The following is a 13,570-nucleotide window of genomic DNA, read 5'->3' as shown; positions in this document are numbered from 1 at the left end:
CTATGACTCCAAGTTTCTACTGGGATTTTTACATAGACATTTTTACTAGGGCATATATTCAAGAAATAAAATGCACAAGAAATTGTTTCGACCCAAAATATTCTTAAGCAATTGTTTTATATTTAACATGCACCTCACCATATTCATAATTGTTCTATTTTTTTCTTTCTACAATTCTATTTGTTACAGAGAATATCTTGTAATTAATTGATTCTCAATATTACATTTTTTTAGAAATTTGTCATATTCAATATCCCTATCTATTCTCAAGATTTTGATTATATGCCCATTTTGTTTTTTTGACATAAACTTTAAAAATTTTGAAATTTTCACATGCATCTATCTTTTGCTTTAGAAAATAAGTCCAAGAATTCTTACTAAAATCATCAATAAAAGTTATAAAATACATGTGATCTCCATTTGAGAGAACCTTCACTAAAAATAAATTTGAATGAATCAACTAGAGAAACTTTTTAGCTCTCCATGATTTCCTATACAAAAAGGATCTCTACGTTTCCTTCTCAAAACATGCGTTTGACGAACCTCATCTGGAGAATTAATAAAAGGTAGCCCAAAAACCATCTTCTTTACAACAAGTAATTTTAAACTTCTAAAATTTAACTATCCAAAACATGAGGGTCATGACCAATTTTTATCATTAATTATAAGACCAAAGCATGGTAAATTTTCACAATTAATATTTAACGGAAATAAACGATTTTAAGTCATTTGTACCTTTGCTATTAGTATTTTTTTTTATCATCATTAATAGTATAGATGCCTTTGTAAATCCACATATTATGCCTTTTTTTGAAAGTTGCCCTATACTTGATAGATTTTGATGAAAATTTAGAACATATAACACATCATAGATGAAAATTTTGAGATCCATCATTCAATTTAATGGAATTCTTCCCTCTATTTTTAATTGGTATTATTGTGTCATTCCCAAATTTTACCTCTTAATTGAAAGTCTCATCCTACTTTGAATACAACTCTTTCCTAACACATGAATGATTATCATAGTATGTATCCACAAACCATGTACTTCTATTTTCATCCTTTCCAGTGTTACAAGTTGATGACAAGATATCTGATTTTTCACCTTTACTTTTTATAGCATTACCCTGAAAACTCCTCTTATTTGGTCTCTTAGCCCTATATTCTAATTTATAATTACTAGTTTTTTGCAATTATAACATTGGATATGATATTTTTTTATTTGTTTGAATTAAAGTATTACCTCTTTAACCTTTTTGGCCTGATTTAGAATTTGCTTGTCCTTTGTTCTGTCAATTCTAACATTTTTTTTACTTGATTTAAAATTATTTTGAGACTTCTTTTTCTTTTCTAAGGGTTATTTTGCTTCATAGTACTTCTTCCACCTCAATTTGAGACCTTTAATCTAAATGTTATTTATAGGCTTGCAAGAAACCTATTAATTCATTCAACATTGTGATACTAAAGTCTTTCAATTCTTCAATTGTTGTTACCTTGTACTCAAATTGCATGGTTAAGGTTCAAAGAATTTTCTCCATAACTTGGAGATTTGAAATGTTTTCATCATAAGATTTTATTTGATTGACAAGAGCTAATGTTTGCAAAAAATAGTTTGAGATTCTTTTTGTTTTCCCCATCTAAATAAGCTTGAATTGGCTTCTCAAAGTTTGTAATTGAACCTTTTGTACTGTCTCTATCCCTTTATAGATGTTCATAAGAATGTCTCACACACCTTTTACTATGCTTACATTTGCAATCTTCTAAACAAAAAAAAAAAAAAAAAAAACAATGGTCTTATCAATTTTTTTGCAATTTTTTTAGTTTCTCTTCATCTGAAGAAGTTCGAATTGTCTTTTCAAAGTTTGTAATCAAACCTTTTGCACCTTCTCTACCCTCTTTGAAGGTGTTCATAAGAATGTTTCATACACCTTTTTGGTGTGGTTGCATTTGTAATATTCTCAAAAAATAGGTGATTCTATTGATTGATGGATGGATGTAAAGGCATTCAAATATTTATTTTTTGAATTCACCAAATTAATTGTCTTTTTGTGTGTGTGAGAAAGAGAGAGAGATCAAATTCAAAATTATTTTTTCCATTTGGGATTGAATCATATTATTATTGGTTGATATGAAATTTGAACAATAAAAATAATTTCCCAAATAAAACATGGCACAAATGTTGTCCTAATCACTTCAGTTTACTAACCATCCCAATGGTTGAACTACTATCTCAACTTGATGTCGAGTATAAGTATGAATAATATTATGTTATGTAAACTATGTTATACTAAATAGATGAACTGTGATGAATGGTAGTGGAATTAATGCTCTACATTGCATGAAAAGAATCATAGAGATACTGCAAAATGATAACATTTTAAGGGACTATAGAAGGCTCAATTTAGGGTCTTGATTTGGGAAAATTTGGAAAATCAAATATTAGTTGAATTATCTTGGTATGAGTATTTTTTTTAAAAGGTTTTTGGTGCACTTCTTACTGTCCTAGGCCTCTTTCTTGAGTTTTCAAGCTTGTACCATTCTATGATACTGAATTATCTCATTTGATTCCATATTTGGTACGTAGATTGAATAAGGTTACCACATGTCTTGCGATACTCCAATATCAAATATTAAGAGTGCATTTGACACTGATTTTGAAAAGTGTTTTTAGTTTTTTTTAACACATGAAAACTTTTATCTTTCAAGTGTTATAAAAGTTAAAAACATTTCATAAAATCACTATCAAATGCACTCTACATTAATAAACCATCAATTCATTTTTTAATTATATTCAACGATCCCAATGTAACATCATTTATGTCAGTGTAGGTACTGAAAATGAAAAATCATTAGCATAAAATGATCCTTCAACTTCCAACATGAAAAATAAAAAACAAAAGAAAGGAAAGAAAAGAAAAGAAAAACCCAAGGAAAAAAAAAACCAAGGAAATATTTTGTTATCAAATAGGTACAATATCGCACTCAAAATTTGAGTCCTTCAAATGTATGACTATGATGGTGTTTGGGAAACTGATTTGATGATTTAATATAACTTAATGATTTAATTTAAGTTATTAAGTATATTAAAGATATTTGATAAATTAACTCAATCTTATAATTTAAAGTTTAAAATAAGTTAAGATGATAACTTAAAAAAATAATTTATTCTTAATTTTACTCTTTTTTCCTATTTGTCTATTTTTAGTGAAGGTTTTTTTTTTCACATTTATAATTCTATGACATTTATGCATCTACAATGTTTTTAACATGAATGTTTATTGTTTAAAATTAATGAACATAAATATTGGTTAAATTTAGCAAAGATAAATATTAATTAAAATTAATGAGAGTAAATATGTTAATTTAATGATTTAGAAAAAATTTAAATTAACTTTATAGAAAAACTTGGAATTAAAGTAAAAAGTAAGTAATAAATGTTAAGGCAATAACTTAAGAATAAGATAAATATTAATTAAAATTATGTGGGTAAATGTGTTCATTAATGATTTAGAAAAATTTTAAGTTAGCTTTTAAAAAGTCAAAATTAAATAATAAATTTTAAATTAATGATTTAAGAATAATTTAACTTAAATCAATCTAAGTTATTCAGTAAAAAATATTAAATTTTAACAAAATCTTTTAAATATGAATTATTAAATAAAGGACAAAGGAATATGTGTTGAATACAAAAGAAATAAAATTAAGGTGCAAAGAAAATAAGACTTAGTACATAGGATTTAGTTACAAAATAATGAGAGTGTTTTGGCTAGAGGAAAAACAAACACACATTTTAAAACAAAAAGGCAGACAATTCAAATAATACCTTATCTTTATTTATCATATGCACCTTCTTTCTATTTATCATATCTAGTTCTTCGCAAATTTTACAATGCTTATGATTTTGATAGTATGAGATTCTACTTAAACAATTTTTTTCCTTTTGGCTCATAGGGTCACCATGAGAGCCCTTGTACTTTTGCAAGTCTTCCCCACTTGAAAAATGAATGTCCCTTTTTCTTTTAGAGATTCATCAAGAGGTTCCATTTGAATCACAGAAAGTACTAGAAAAGGAGAATTAAGTCTATTTGGATAGTAGGAAACCCCATGGTTCAAAGTCATAGTATCGATCACTGACTCAAAAGGGTTTTGAGGCGTATCAGTCTCAATGTATCGACTTGGTATTGGATGATACGTAAATAAACTAATTAAATTTTTTAAAAATTTATAAAAATATTATGTAAATTATCTTAAAATGGTACAATTAAATAAAAAAAATTGTCTCACATTTAACATTATTTAAATAGTTATAAAAGTATCTGTTGAAAGTTATTTATGATAATGTTAATAATAGAAAATTATTTTATTTCAAATATAATAACATTTTTACTAACAGATATACAATATAATAATCAATTCCATATTGAACGATGAGGGAGATAAAAATCATCATCAGTCCTTCGACGAGTATACAAATTAGGATGGTAATTTTCGTAGTGAGGATATGGTTGAAAGAATTTTTCATAACTCGAATATGTTAGGTGAGATGATTGGCTTGATGATCTATAATCAGGAAAATATGGCTTTGGAGACTGTTCAGAATTAATACCATATTGATAGTATCCAAAACCTTGATAAGCAATAGTGTTGCTACTAGAAGATTGATTATATCCATAGGAATCACTAGCTTGTGTTCTAGTATTTGAATATCCCTCCAAATGCATCCTTGGAAATCGATCAAAATTATTTCTACTAAAAGTACTGGAAGAGTTATCACAATCTCTAAAGTTGTGACAATATCTATCATCTACTCCTCTAAAATACGACCTTAATCTTATAGCCAAAGTCTGCAAGTGCTCATCAACACGATGATAATCAGACCTATGATGATCATGGCCACTCAAATAACATCATCGTTGGGAAAATGTAGTTAGTCTTTCCAAATGCTTTCGTTGTTCCATATCCTTGGTCTATATTCATGGTCTATATCTTATGTGACATAGTAATTTTCATCTCCTTGTGCCCATGACATGTTAGGATCTAATTGACTAACATAATCGCCACCAACGCCATCACCTCCTCCATTACCCCCACTAGTGCCACTACCCCTTACTACCTCCATTGTCACCATCATCACTACTAGAACTTGAAGAAACTATTCTAGGAGCCTTACCTTTACGACGAGAATCAATATCTCGTTCTTGTGTAGTATTGTTTATATGCCTACTAACTTTACAACTTGTGGCACTATCATCTTCATGAATTGTTTCTCCACCTTCTTCATTAGGAGGGAGAGCTTTATCCAACCAATCCAAATTACCAGATGATAAAATAGACTCCTCTCCTTCTTATATTCACTCATATAATATATTATCATCATTAAAGATATGATTCAGATCAATTAGATTGTATAAATCTTCATTGTTTCGCTTTTACATGAAATTCTTAGCCTAAAGTCACATATTATAGTGCACATAAACTAACTTATGCAACTATGTCATTGTCAAATAGTTGCATAGCTATGTGTGAATCAATGACTATGTGCTCCAATTTCTTTCACAACCTAATGGAGAATAAGTTTGACTTAAAATTTTAATAGCAATTTTTTGTAAATGTGGACCTTCGTCACCATAGTTGTTCCATCATTCAACTATAATAAAGAAATGCATACTTATTAATCACCATGATATATTTAACAAAAAATGATGATGATTTCTTATTTGTAATAGAAGTAAATGTATTGAGTACCTCAAAGAGATTGGTTTATTGTTTTTTTTTATAAATGCACTTCCAAATTCTCCTTGGCTTTCAACAAATAGTTTCACCTACATCATTAACATTTTTTTTTATATGAACATTACATATACAAAATGTATTATGTAAGGTCACAAATTATAATTATACTTCGTTAATAACTTTTACTTGTCTATCCAAATCTAGCTCTAATCTCTTGATAACCTTCTTTAATCCAACTTTAATTTATGGATGGTTGGAGAAATATTTCAAATATTGGAATATCAAATTTAAAAAATTTGTTTCCATAAGTTAAATAATGATCAGTTTATAATAATTTGTACTTGAAAAAATAATAAAAAATATATAAGGAATTTTTTTATTACTTGCAACATGCAAATGTTTGTGTAATTGACCTTCTTACCTTTTATCAATAACTTCCCAATAATTTTCCCATTGTTTGACCAATGCCTTGATAGATAATTTAGCTTTATCCATTGCTTCATAAATACTTAACAATTTGGGCTTTTTATCTTGATCAACCAACTTCAATACTTTGATGAGAGGTTTCACAATGGTTTGAACTTCCCTTGCCTTCTTCCAAAATTGATTAGTTAAGATAAGGTTGGATACCTTATCTCTTATACTTCTTCTATTCCTATCTTTATTGAATTCACGCCACTCATTTGTTGTGCACATTCTCTTCAAATTAGCCTCATAACGTATAAGACTCTCAAGTGAAATGAATTTAGTGGAAAATTAGGTTATTCTTGGCCTTAACAAATCTCTATCCTTGGTGAACATTTTCATCAAATTCACTCATTTCAAGTTATTATAAATAAATCCAATGATCATCTTTGCTTAATCTAATGTCTCCTTAATATGCTTCATGCTTCCAATTTCTTCAAGCTTTAAATCAATACAATGGGTTGCACAAGGAGATCAAAACAAATGTTTCCACTTCTCCATCAACAACATACTAACTGCTTTAAAACTTACCTCATTATCAGTGACTACTTGAACAACATTTTCCTCCCCAACCTTTTCTACAAATTTATCCATAAAGGAAAAGATGTGGTATGTTGTCTTAGATATATTGGTAGTGTCAACTAAAGAATAATATATCATGCTTTTATCATAATAAATCATGAAATTGATAATAGGATTTCTAGTCCTAAAACTCCAACCATCATACATGATTGTGCACCCATGTGTAGGTCATTTAGCTTTCATTGTTGTTATATATACCTCAAGCCTTAGTACCTTCTCCTCAAAATATGTATTTCCAATTTGGTATCTTGTGGGACCCTTGATGCTTGGACCTGCTTCTACTATGATATCAATCATTGATTGATAGTAAGGCCCGCTATCAACTACATTAAAAGGTATTGCATTAAAGAGAAGGAATTTAGAAATGACTTTACCCACTTTCTTCACGTCTTCAATAGAAAATAAGCTTTTTATTGATTTTTGCTTTGATGGGAACATGCAGGGATTAATTCCTTTTGGAGGTACGCTAGCTTCTTCTCTTACACTGAAACTATGTGACCAGCCCATGCTTAATCCCAACTCTTGAAGGCTATGAAGAACTAGCACTTTTAATACTCTTGTCTACCTTCTTCAAAAAATTCGATGACTTTCTTTCATTTCTTGTTTCATCTGTCTTCTTTTGAAATAAGTCATACCAACTTTCTTAATTTTATCATCAAAATCAACCTCATTAATTTCATAGAAATTTTCTTCATTTAAGGATCTCAAAAGTCATTTTTTTTTCTTTAATTATGTTTTTTCTTTTGAAGCATTAGACATATGTTGTCTAACAATTTGTGACATTTCTATCGGTACATGTGGACATAATTCCACTTGTTTAGATATATGTGCAATGTGTTGCTTTAATCTTGTTATACCTTTATACATAACTTTGTTACAATATTTACACTTGGTGGTTCTTCTACTACTACCAATAGGTTCTGCATGTTCGCAACCAATATCATATTTTAGAGCCATTTTGAAATTTTAATTTGACCATATATAAAAATAAAACAACTAACTTTTCAAATTAAATATATATAAACACATTTATATAAGAATTAAAATATTCAATTTTCCACTCACTTATATGTTTTTTTTATAATTTAATTAAACAAAGATGTTTGTTTTAATAATTAACGATTTCCTAATGTAATTTAATTTTAGAATATTGTAAAATAAAACATCTATATGTTGTAATGAAATAAAATTGATTGAAATATAAGTGTCATTTTTCTATACCACACAAACATATATCATTAAATTCATATTATTATCATATAAAAATAAATTTTACTAAAAAACAATAAACATGACCACACGTAAATTTGCCATATTTTATTTTCCACTTATTTATATGTTTTTTAATTAAATTAAATAAAAGTTAAATAAATGAATATTTTTATAAAACAAAATTCTTTTTAAAAAGTTTGTTTTGATAATTATTGATTTCCTATTGTAATTTAATTGTAGAATATTATAAAAGTAGAAGTATTTGCAATCCAAACAAATCCTCTTTGGAAATGATTTTGAGAATGGTGAGAAAAGCTATATACATATATATATATATATATATATATATATATATATATATAATAACATCAAGTGCTTGTTTCAAATTATTATTATTTAAATAAAAGTCATTTTTTTGTTTTATAATATATTATCAAAAGACTTTTTTTAAGTTTATCTTCCATCACAATTTTTTTTTTTTTATGATTTTTCTTAAAAGTATTAACTTCTTGTATTACACATTAAAAAAGTTTTAATTGTAATCACTTTCGAAAGGACTAATGAAATGATCAATAATGAAATGATCAAATTATATAATCTTTTTTTTTCTTTCTTTCTTCATGTATTTGACTTAAGCTATTTTAAATATCATGTCATGTGATAAACTTTTATAAACAAGCCATATACTTAATGAAAAATAATTTTTATATGTTCAAAGGAGCACAAGTTCAAAGAGTAGTTAAAAGAAAAACAAAAAATAAATAAACCAATATTAAAAAAATTAAACAAAAAATGTGAAGGTTTAAAATCCCAAAGGTGCCCTTAAATAGGTTGAAAAGAGGGATACTTGCATCGAGGCATTTGAAAAGCCACACCACCTGTCAACCGTCATGATGATGTGACCCCTTGAACCCTATGCGATGGACACATGTCCTCTTGGCGCCAAAAAATTAAAATCTCCTCAAGACGACAATAAAATTCTTCCCCTTGACCGTCTGGAACCTAGCCAAATCGTGTTGAAAGAATTGAGAGGCATTGTAGGATCCTCACATCCATCTAGCATGATTCCTATCCGTGTAGTATGGATCCTTTCCCATCTTAATAATTGGACAGATAAATACTATCTAGGCACCATTCATAGCTATTTGGTAGGCATTAATTACTAAAACACTGAATGTTGTACCATTACATCGAGGCCATTCAAGAGCATAAATGTCTGACTTTAAAATCCAGAAGTTGTTATTCAATAGGCCAAATCTTAACATTAAAAGCAATTAAAACATGAGGGAAACGTTACAACTTGGCTAAGATAAATAGCCATCAAACATCAAAGCATGAAACAAGTTCCTAAAAAATTCTTTCCCGTCTCTTCCCTAAACTAACTTATGTTAGCTTTTTTTCCTATAATGTGTGGTCATATATAATTATATTTATATGAATATTATTTAAGGGTATCAATTGATAGGTAGGTGAATCAATTGATTGGGCATCCAAGAGTCTTATGTATGGAAGACTCAAATTACAAATGGGGAGTTAGAAAATTTAACTCATATGAATGTGGTGTTATAATTTTTGTAACCCCATCTTTATGAAATTTATTTGTACATTATGTTTATGAGTAATGGAGGAAAATGGAAATGTATAACCTATGCAATTATATGGATGCATTCAAGTTCATAACCCACCATTACCCATTAATTTGTACATAATGGGTGCAAATAATGAGTATAACTCCCATATAGTCTTTGATGGGAAGACTAAGAGATGTACAACTTATTATAAATTGAGGTCCCAAGTCACACTCTCATTCTTATATCTTTTTCTTTCTTGTTGCTTAATTTTTAACAACATACACCACACAAGTGACCCATCCACTATATGAGAGTAGTGAATTGAAGGCCTTGACAATACAATTCACAAGGTGACTCAATCTCACTTCATGGATCAAGGTAAGAATATGATCATTATTTTAGTACTTCCATTTATCTGTTTTATGTATCCAAAATTGTTTTCAAAAATAATTATTTTCGCATAAAGTTTATGAAAGTTTGGTTAATAACTTAAACTTTAGAAAGACGTGCCCAAAAAAACCATCTGGACATTCCTTATTATAGGTGCGCTCGTCGTTCACTCAAAGGAGGCTAGCTGGATAAGACATTATTAGTCATGTACCAACAAGTACAACATGAGTTTTCCTTGCTTGCATAATTAATTGATGCAAGCTTTGAATGTTGATTAAATTTAAACTTTTTTATGTCTAGTTTATAAGTTGTTTTGACCCTTTGGAGCATTTCTTTGTAAGTTTGCTTGTCTTTGATCTTCATTTTTTTTTTTTTTGTGATGACCGATAATTATTCTTTGTTTCTAATTTATCACAAATCTTATTGCTTGTATCTTGTATAATTAATTACAAATTATGGGAAAATGTGAAAACATGGAAAATGTTAAATATGAAAATAGGGGAATAAAAACATGAGAACGTTCTTGCTTTCTTTCTTCTTATTCTTATTCAACACAACAAAATTGAAATAAAATATTTTGATGTATAAACGTCTTCCCACAAGAATGAAACAACTCTCTTCCTACATTCCTTTGCAACTTGTATTGCCAACACTAAAACTAGAAAGACATATGGGTGAGTCAAATCACCTAATTTTTCAATTTTTTTCCTGAACTTTTTCATGGACAATCAAATTAGATGAAAAAGTTTATATCTTTTTTCTTTTTTTTTTTTCCTTTTTTTTTTCTTTTCTTAGCATTTTTCAGTAATCAAACAAAATGTGATATGGTTAAGATGTATGAACACAATAAGATAGGCCCCTTTCTAGATTCTATCTTTTCATCTAATCCACAAAAAAGTGTGCTCCCAGTGAAAGGTAATTGAGTAGCCTAGAAAGAAAAATAATTACTTGTAAGGAAAATAATAAATTTTATTTTAATTATTTCAAAATTAATTTTGAGAAATGCATTGCAAGAAATGATGAAGATGCAAAAAAGTTAAAAAAAAAAAAAAAAACAACAACAACAACAAAAATAGTACTGTATTGTTCCAGGTAATTGGAGAACTAGTCATGATTGTGTGCTCAAAAAACATGGTATTTTACATAGACATTCATCTAAATGAAGATAGGGAAAGAGAAAATATTTTCAATATTTAGTAAATATCAATGTTGTGTATGCAACTAAGATTAATATTCCATATGGTTATGTTATATATATATATATATATATATATATATATATATATATATATATATTGCATTAAAGAGGTAAAAATTCATGAAACACTACTTTCTATATTAAATAATACCCCAAGACTTGAACATTGAAAATTTAAAATTCAAAATTTAAGCCTTTCAAAGGCTACTCAAGCTAAAAGCTTATGGGTTTGTTTGACAACTATTTTTTAAAACAATTTTGTGTTTTCTAAAAAAAGAAAGGAAAATATATTTGATAATCAAAAACCGTTTTCTATTTTTGTGGTTTTAAGAATAAAAAATAGAATGTTTTCAGGGAACATATAGAATGATCAATAAAACACTAGATATAAAAATTATTTTTAAAACATATTTAAAAATATTAAAAATATGTTAAAAATATTTCAAGCTTTCAAACAAATTTTTGTTCTATAAAATATAAAAAAAAAATTCAAAAACTATTTTGAAAAATAATTACCAAATAGGCCCTATAATTCTTTCTTATGAGTTTTCTTCGAACTAGAATTGTCCTTTATGCTTTCTTCCTTTTCTGATATGTTCTCCAAAGAAGACCTATTTGTATTTAAAAAAAATATATATTTAGTGTTGATTTTTTAGGATTCCTTGGATAACATGTTTGTCTTAGGAGGTTAATGATAAGAATTGGGGTGGGATGATTTTATTTTATATATATATTTGCCTTATTTATTTTAATTTATGGTGGCTTTTTAATTTCTAATTAAGATTCACATCGTTTTAAAAGCAAATTTCTCAAATTAAATTAAGTAATTTTTAATATGTTGTCATATTTATTTTAAAAGAAATTAATTAATTAACTATTTCTCAAATTTATTTAATTTAGTACAAAATAAAAATGCATACAAAATTCTACATCATAAAGCTAAATAAATTTGAATGGGTAAAACAACTAAATAATTTGCATGTACTGAATTTTTGAAATTTTGTATGTATAGTTTAATTATATTTATTAATTCGATAATTTAAATAGATATAGAACTTTAATTTATATAGAATTTTTAAATTAATATTAAAGTCCTACAAGGCTCCAAAAAAATTAATATTTGTCAATAATGCATAGTTGTATTTTCTATTCAAGATTTATACATAATTGGATTTCGTATTTAATATTTATATGTAAAAATGCTTTATTAGCTATAGCAATAAATTAATATTTTTAATAATGATTAGTCATCTATTTGAGAGACATAAAAATAATTTTAATATTGCTCGATTATTATATATTTGAGTTTATATTTGTATTTATTGATTAAAATAATAGCAAATTAAATAGGAAATAGATGTAAATTAGACCTATTTTTACCTTATTTGTTTTATTTTATGGTGGCTTTTCAATTGCCAATTACATTCATAATATTTTAAAAGGCAATTTTATTAAATTAACTAATCTTTTTATACATAGTTTAAATTATGATTCATGTTAGAGAGTGTTTGTTTTTTTAGGTAGAAATTCTTTTATTTCGTGTTTTTTTATACATAGGAATTGTTGTGAAATTAACCATTATGAAATTCAACTATTCCCCAATAACTCATGAAAATCAAGATAGCAATGCATGGCCATCGATAGTGTTAATTTAAAGTATATATATAAGGTGGCTTGCTATGATAAGATCTTCACAAGCTGTAGCAGAGTAAGATTTAGCAACATATATAGATTTGTAACCACATATTTTCATCCTAGTCAGGCCCTTTAAAACAAAGGGTCTCATGTGGGAAAAGGCAAGAATATGCATGTTGCGATTACAAATTACAATAGGTGTTAAGATATATGTACTTTGAGTAATTGAATTAAAATAAAACTCAAAAAATCGTAATTTTGAGGTTATGTTTGGTTCATAGAGAGTTTGAGAGAAAATGTGAGGAACAGAAAATAAAGAAGAAAAGTGGAAGGAAAATAAAAAAAGAGATTTAAAATCAATAAATTATTTTTGTTTTTTTCTTTAAATTCATTTTATTTATTTTCTTCTATTATATAAATATAAAATAATTTTAAAATCCATAAATTTCTAACAACTTTAATTATATTATATTATTATTTTTTTCTTTTGTATTTTCCATTAGTGAAACCAAACATGAGAAAACTATTTTCTTTATCATTTTTTTTTCTTTCCTCAGGGAACAAATATAGTCTAAATTAAGTATTTACTTATGTGCCCTAAATGTTGATTTTGCATATCAATTGGTGATGCAAAGGACAATTGATAAGGAGTTTCTTTCATTTGGGAACAGTTGATAACATGACATATATATCAAGTTGAAATCTTTCTTCTTTAGCGGAAGATTAACTAAGGTTATGTTTGGTTGGTTATGGAATAGGATAAATGATTTTATTACTTATTTTA

General features: G+C 26.9%; 1 protein-coding gene and 1 pseudogene across 3 annotated transcripts in view; both read right to left on the bottom strand.

The window, feature by feature from the left end:
• The window catches only part of LOC104878102 (disease resistance protein RPV1), a 205,254-nt gene that overhangs the window by 76,123 nt on the left and 115,561 nt on the right, over window positions 1-13,570 (bottom strand). The gene's annotated exons all lie outside the window — the stretch shown is intronic.
• LOC132254020 (pentatricopeptide repeat-containing protein At1g71420-like) overlaps window positions 1-13,570 on the bottom strand; it is a 75,765-nt pseudogene that overhangs the window by 4,268 nt on the left and 57,927 nt on the right.

This window comes from Vitis vinifera, chromosome 7, assembly GCF_030704535.1.
Source record: "Vitis vinifera cultivar Pinot Noir 40024 chromosome 7, ASM3070453v1".
Lineage (NCBI taxonomy): Eukaryota > Viridiplantae > Streptophyta > Magnoliopsida > Vitales > Vitaceae > Vitis > Vitis vinifera.
The sequence above is the reverse complement of the archived record's forward strand: the minus strand, read 5'-3'. Positions and strand labels throughout refer to the sequence as shown.